Here is a 6621-nt window from a genome sequence, read left to right as displayed (position 1 = left end):
AGTCTAATATGGGTATTTTCATGCTTAGTTATATGCGATAAAATATGTGTATAATTTTATACAAATATACATACATATTATATGCATGAAAATTAATGGAGGAGGAAGATGAAGTGCACGGTTTTTTGCACTTTAACTTTCATTGATTTCAGAAGTGATACAGTTTTTGTTATGGCATAATTTGAATATTCAATATAGCATATTATTTTTTTTGGGTTTGTAATATGTTGTGATTAGAATAGCATGAGTAGTTTTTTATTTATTTATTTGAATTCCATTATTAAATGAATATAGCATGTATTGATTGTGAATCTACATTATGATGCTATTGTATGGAATTATAATTTTTTATCATGCTTTTAAACATGCCATAGTTAGTGGGAGGTTGTCCGGTTAAGAGAAATCTTTGTAGATTTACTCCCGAAAATCAATATTTTGCGCATAAATTAAATTGAATTTTGGATAATTGTCACCTGTGGCGCAAGAGATGATTACGAGCATAGCAGATTTTCGATCTTGCGACTTGTGTAATATTATCACTATTTAATTTAGATTTTTGCGGCAAAATTATATTATGCTAATCAAATTAATCCCAATGCGAATTTCTCTTTAAATTGACTTAGCTTATGGAAGTTAGTTGGTTGACCTAGACTTAGTAAAGATGTTCAAATGTGAATAATATAATCCCATTCTTTAGATGAGCAAAAGTCTTGGAGACTTTAGGTCAAGTCTTAATTGAGCCAAAGTAAGGAAACATGACTCAAAGTCGCCGTGGTTTTGTTGCCTTGTTTGGCATAATAAAAACTAATGTGTGCGCTATGGTTAGCGGCACGCTACGTAGTTTTGGTTGGCGAGTTTTGGAGTTATGAAATTAGTAAGCCCTGAATAGATCTGTATATGATCTTGACTATTGAGCTGCGCGGATTGACTTTGTAATTTGACTTGTAAATAATGTTACATCATTAGATGAAGTAACATTCAAGAGTCACGTCATCCAAGAAATGCGAGCTTAAATAAATTAGTCATTAAGTGTAAGACGAGTAGCCAGTATGAGCAGTGTTTTGCTCTCTACCCAATTATTGGGAGTGGATGGAGCAAAATTTCATGCACTATAATAGTGTGCGTTGAAATATCACGTGAAGTTAAAAGATTAACGCTTAGAAGATGCAAAATCTATTAACACTAAGTGAAAAGATTAGCGCTTAGAAGCTGCAAAATTTATTAACACTATGTGATAAGATTAGTGCTTAGTGGCTGCAAAATCTATTAACATTACCAACTTGTCTAAGTCTGGACACTTACTGTTTTCACACTTGAGTGTGAGACATGAGGAGGGGCTTCTTTGTATGCTTCCTTAGCTAGGCTAACGTTTTTTAATGACACCACTAAGCGCAAACGTTGCAGCATAGTAATGAAAAGGTCAAGGCCGACAAGGTTGTTATGACTCTAAGAATTTGACGCATGGCTTGTGAGAGCATTGTGTTGAATTAGACTCTTTAGCCTAATTCGCGCTTAAGTTACTTCAGGAGCTGTCATAGTTAATAGCTTATTCTTTCTTTCTTGTGGATAGTAGAATTAATTGTAAGTAACTATGAAGCGAGAAATAGAAATGGCAAAAGGAGTATCATCATCTTTCAACTAGATGCAGTAAAGTGTATGGAGAATAAAATTGACTTGAAGGTGTAGGAGATTGGCACTTACTAGTTAAATTTGCGACTTAGACGCACTTGATATCTCCATGACATCCTTTATGATCTAGTGAATATGAATTAGTCGTGAGTCATTACCTAGTTGAGCCTAAACTTTTTTAAACTTGTCTTCGAGAACTCACACATTAAGATGATTGGAATTAGTTTATGATATTGGTCATGAACCAGTGGCTTATTACACTTCATCACATTAATGAGATGATGACACGATGGTTTGCGTAGGCCTTCTCGGGCCCACTCGCTTGTGACATCCTGCTCTCATGTGAATGTGTAACTTTGTTCGCAATGGGTGCGCACAAGTAAGTAGGAAAGCCGTAGAAGGTCATTTGTATTGGCGCATTTAGTCCACTATGATATTTGTGACTAGATATGTGTAAGGGTATGATAGCTAAGCCTCAATCTCGACACATTTATAGATTACGATACGCATCTGAGTCAAGACTATTTGATCTTCCATAAGTCAAAAGTTTTGAGATGATTTTGACATTGCACATATGAGGTTGAGATCAATTAGATAACAGCTTTCGTGCTTTTAGTTTTGACCAAGGTGGCGAGTATCTATTTGAGTTATTTTTTAGAAAACTCTGTGAAGAGAGATGGATGCTTAGAAAATTGATTATTCCTAGTACTCAACAATACAATGGTGTAGTAGAGATAAGGAATTAAATATTGTTAATGTTAGGTGGATAATGGCGCAAAATGTTTCCCAATTGGAAATTGCACTAGTTTGTTGCCTATATCCCTAACTAAGTGCCCTCCATATCAGATTTTACACTCCATTTTGAGTAATAGGTTAGCGGAGAGCCATCTATGGGCGATCTGTAACCGTTAAGCAGCTTATCTTTATTTTACTTCTCATAAGATTGCGAAGTTAAGACCTAGGGTTCTATAGCGCATTATTGTATGCTGTCTTGTAAACACAAAGGGTCGTGTGGCGCATTATTGTATGCAGTCATGTAAACACTCCAGGTCATGTGCATATAGGTAAGCAGCTTTGTAGTAGTGTAACTAAGTCACATAAAGTTTTCTTAGTAAAGGTGACGTGAATAGAGTTTTGGAACTCTATAAGATAGAGAATTCTAAGCATAGCGCTTTATGTAGCCTAGTTAAGAATGGAAAGAAATTTCCAATATCCTAGGGACAGTGGGAGCGATGTGCCTACTAATGGATTACTCCATTAGAGAAGAATACTCTACATTCTTAGTTGCGTGGTAGCGAATGTGAAAATTTTCCATGTAATCACTGGGCGATTGAGAGGGAAACATTCATGATTGCTCCACAAGATGATAAAGAGCCTAGGATAATGCCTAAGGCTCTAGTCTCATATTTTTAGAAAGTGGATCAATGTTGCGCAATTTAAGACAAATTCTTTGAGGATTAACAATTTTTATAATTTGGTTGACTTTCCATTATGACGCAAAACTGTTATAAAGTTATGCGTAATTTGGATAGTCATTGTTGAGGCATAAGGCTCGCTAGATACCGAAAAGTTGCACCATTGAGGAAAGTGTAGACTATGAGAAGACTTCCTCTTGGGAAGTGAGGTTATTTTGACTTAGGCTATGATTGACATAAGTTCGGAACATTGATTTGTGGACATTGTGACCTAACTTTCTCGTTAGAGAATTGGGTAAGTAGATCCGTAGGGATTTACCTTTTGTTTTTATGGTGAAAAGTTAGGAGCGCAAAAAGGTTGCTAGTTCCAATAAATCTTTTACAGCCTAAAACAGTTATCCAAATAGTGGTTCTTAGATTTCGTCAAGCCATGATAGGCCAACGATGATCGATGAAGATCACTGAGGCATGATCAATGGTCCAAAAGAAGTTTTTCCTTACTTAGTCATTATGAGCCAGGAATTTATAAGGTTGTCGCCACCTAGGGTGGGCAGTCCTCTATTTTTGATATGATGGACATGGGTGATGTAATTTATATGCTCGGATGTACGATCCTTAGGGATTGTTTTAGGAAAATTCTCGGTTTGTCTTCGATGACTTACATAGAGAATATCCTAGAATAATTCTAGATGCAAAATTGCAAATCCATTGACTTACCTATCGGTAAAAGCCAGAGCCTTAGCTATTGAGTGAATTCTCGGATTGTCTTTGGGAGAAACAGATGACCTATATTCCTTGATCTTTTTTGTTGTGGGAGCCTGAAGTACGCTATGTGGGCGTATTTGGCATGATAAGTGTTATATTTGCTAAATGGTCAACTGAGTTATTTAGACATTGACCATGCTCATTAGATTGTGGATAAAATGTTTTACTAGTAGTATATTAATTTGCTTCTTGTAAGATTCAATGCGCTAGTTGGGCGCATCCAGAATGAACGCAAATTGGTCACCAAAATATCTTTAGAGGGGTAATTGCGCAAGAGGTAGTGATCTTGGACCACTTCATATGAGGCGCAAATGGTGGATTCTGTTGTATATGCTTATCACAAGAGATGCTGATAAGGGTTATGCTTGGAATCTAGAATTGCGCAAACTGTGGTCAAATTTTTTTTAATCGATCACTCATTTGTTATAAGATGATGGGATGTTGACACTATTATGGTTAATGTCATAATGATTAGCAGATGATGATGTCAGCAGGCAAGATTAGCTCACTTACACGAGCAATCGCCCTTGGCGCTTGAGAGCGAACAAGGATGAGACTAGTGGTTTATTTTTATTTGGAGCCAAGAGAGGCTTAAATAATCCACTAACTAGTGGTTTATTTTTATTTGGAGCCAAGAGAGGCTTAAATAATCCACTATCTATGTCGCCGTGGTTACAACCAAGATAAGGTCGTGTTAAGGATCAAACATGGATATTAGTACCCACTTTCCATGTTGTGCCTGTTATGATTAGCCAGATGCGAGATCTCATTTGGCGCCTAGAAGGCGAGCAAATAGAGAATTCGAGTTAGGCACTAGAAAGCGACTAGACTTATATCTGTATGGTGTATCAAGGATGACGTCACTCTTTTGGAAGAGTTACTCCACCGTAACATATATTCATACTATATGTGCTTGGCGACTGAATAATGAGGTGAGAGAATGGATCCCTGTTTCCTCACCGTGTGAGTCTTACGTGTGATTATTGATATGACTTTCATTTATGTACCCTTTTGTGACTTTTGACTATGTCATAAGGTAAGGGGTTGATGTTCTGCTACTTTGGTATGTTGCCTGCGGTCATGTATGATTCGGCCTTAAGGGACATCACTGGGAAAGCGGTCAATCCTAAACTAAATGGCATGAGGGCAAAGGGAAGATCATCTAGTATTACACCACTGTTGTATATTCACTGCCGGCAACTCATATCGCTCTGTATGAGAAGCAGATTGAGTGTGAATATATGCAAGAATTGAGAGGGTCAAACATGCTCTTTTGAGGGATTAGAGATGTTTTTTTGACCGGTGTAATTAGATGGGTCTGGGGTATATGAGACACTATTTCTGTTCTTTTTGGGTTGATGTCTCTATGCTTGCTCATTTTGAGTTTCTAGTATAGAGCTCCCACATGCAGGTGTTCTCAGCAGTCGCACGGTGCATTGGCTAGTATGGGATTGTTCTTTTTTGGGGAGATTGAGATAAGAGATGTGGCAGTGTCATACCAACTCATGTGCGAATGGGAGATGTTAGAAATGGGCGCCTTTGTGGCATGACCATTTCAATGTTTTGAATTTATAACTGTAACTCCTGCATTAATGGGGTTTGTAACTCCTGTATTAATGGGGTTTGTAACTCCTGCCTTTATTGTAGAGGTTAATGGTGCATTAATGACCAGCCATAAAGGCTGGAGGCTTTTCCTCTCTCCCCTATACATGTATAAATTGAGACCCTCCTGTCAAGTCTAAAATACACATAAATTTTTCATATTCTGACTCTCTCCCAAAAACAACGATCAAGCCATTTTACACTGTGACTTGTGTGGGTGATACTCATTTTGTAGTATCACTCCACTGCTGGGTTCGTTGACTGATCAGATTTTGGAAGCACGTGATTTACCCACGAGGTTGTATCATTAAAGTATGATCTGAATTATTTTTATCCGCTGCGTTAATTTATAATGTTTTATGATTTACACATACTCTTATCACATTCACAAGATGACCAAGAAAATTGGCTATAGTGAAAAAATATATATATGATTGTATAGGACTTTGTCTATATGATTTTTTTTTTTTTAATTTGGACATTTCTTATTTGTTGAGGGGCTTTTCTTAGGCAGCTTCTTCGTTTGACTAAGGCTAGGCTTAGGTCTCTTTTGGAATCATATTATTTTAGTAATTTTTTAGATTTTTTACTAAAATATGAGATAAAAAAGTATGTTTGGATTGATTTTTTGTTTTTTTACAAAAAGATGTGCAAACGTAGAGAGAAAAGAGAATATTTGACTTTTTTGTATAGGTTATAAGTTTTTAATTTTTTTAGTAACTTTTTAACTTTTAGGCTAAAATTATTGTATGCTAAATGAGGCCTAGTCTCTTTATTTTTATTTTCAAAATCTGTTTTCTAAATTTAGTGAGAAAAAAATAAGTCAAATGCTTATAATATTCATACAATTTTACTTTCTATAAGGGTGGAATTAATTTTAAAAACACTTTTTAGTATTAATTTTAATTAAATAAAATTTAAAAAATTGATTATGAAAATGAAACCAACAGTAACCTAAATGCCCTAGTTAGGGTTTGGTTGAGATGACCTAAATAAGTATATTTTTTTATTTTTTACGAAAAGATGTACAGAAATGTAAAAAGATGATATGACCAAAATAAATACACTTATCTAAATAAGTACACTTATTTAAATTATGTCAAATAGTACCTTAGTAATATATATCTTTGGTTAACAAATTTCCGTAGTAGCATGTTTGGACGTGGGTCATGCATGCGTCACTTCGAAATATACATGAAAAGAAGGAGAG

This window comes from Camellia sinensis, chromosome 1, assembly GCF_055761805.1.
Source record: "Camellia sinensis isolate YWXY chromosome 1, ASM5576180v1, whole genome shotgun sequence".
NCBI lineage: Eukaryota > Viridiplantae > Streptophyta > Magnoliopsida > Ericales > Theaceae > Camellia > Camellia sinensis.
Note: the sequence above shows the minus strand (reverse complement) of the source record.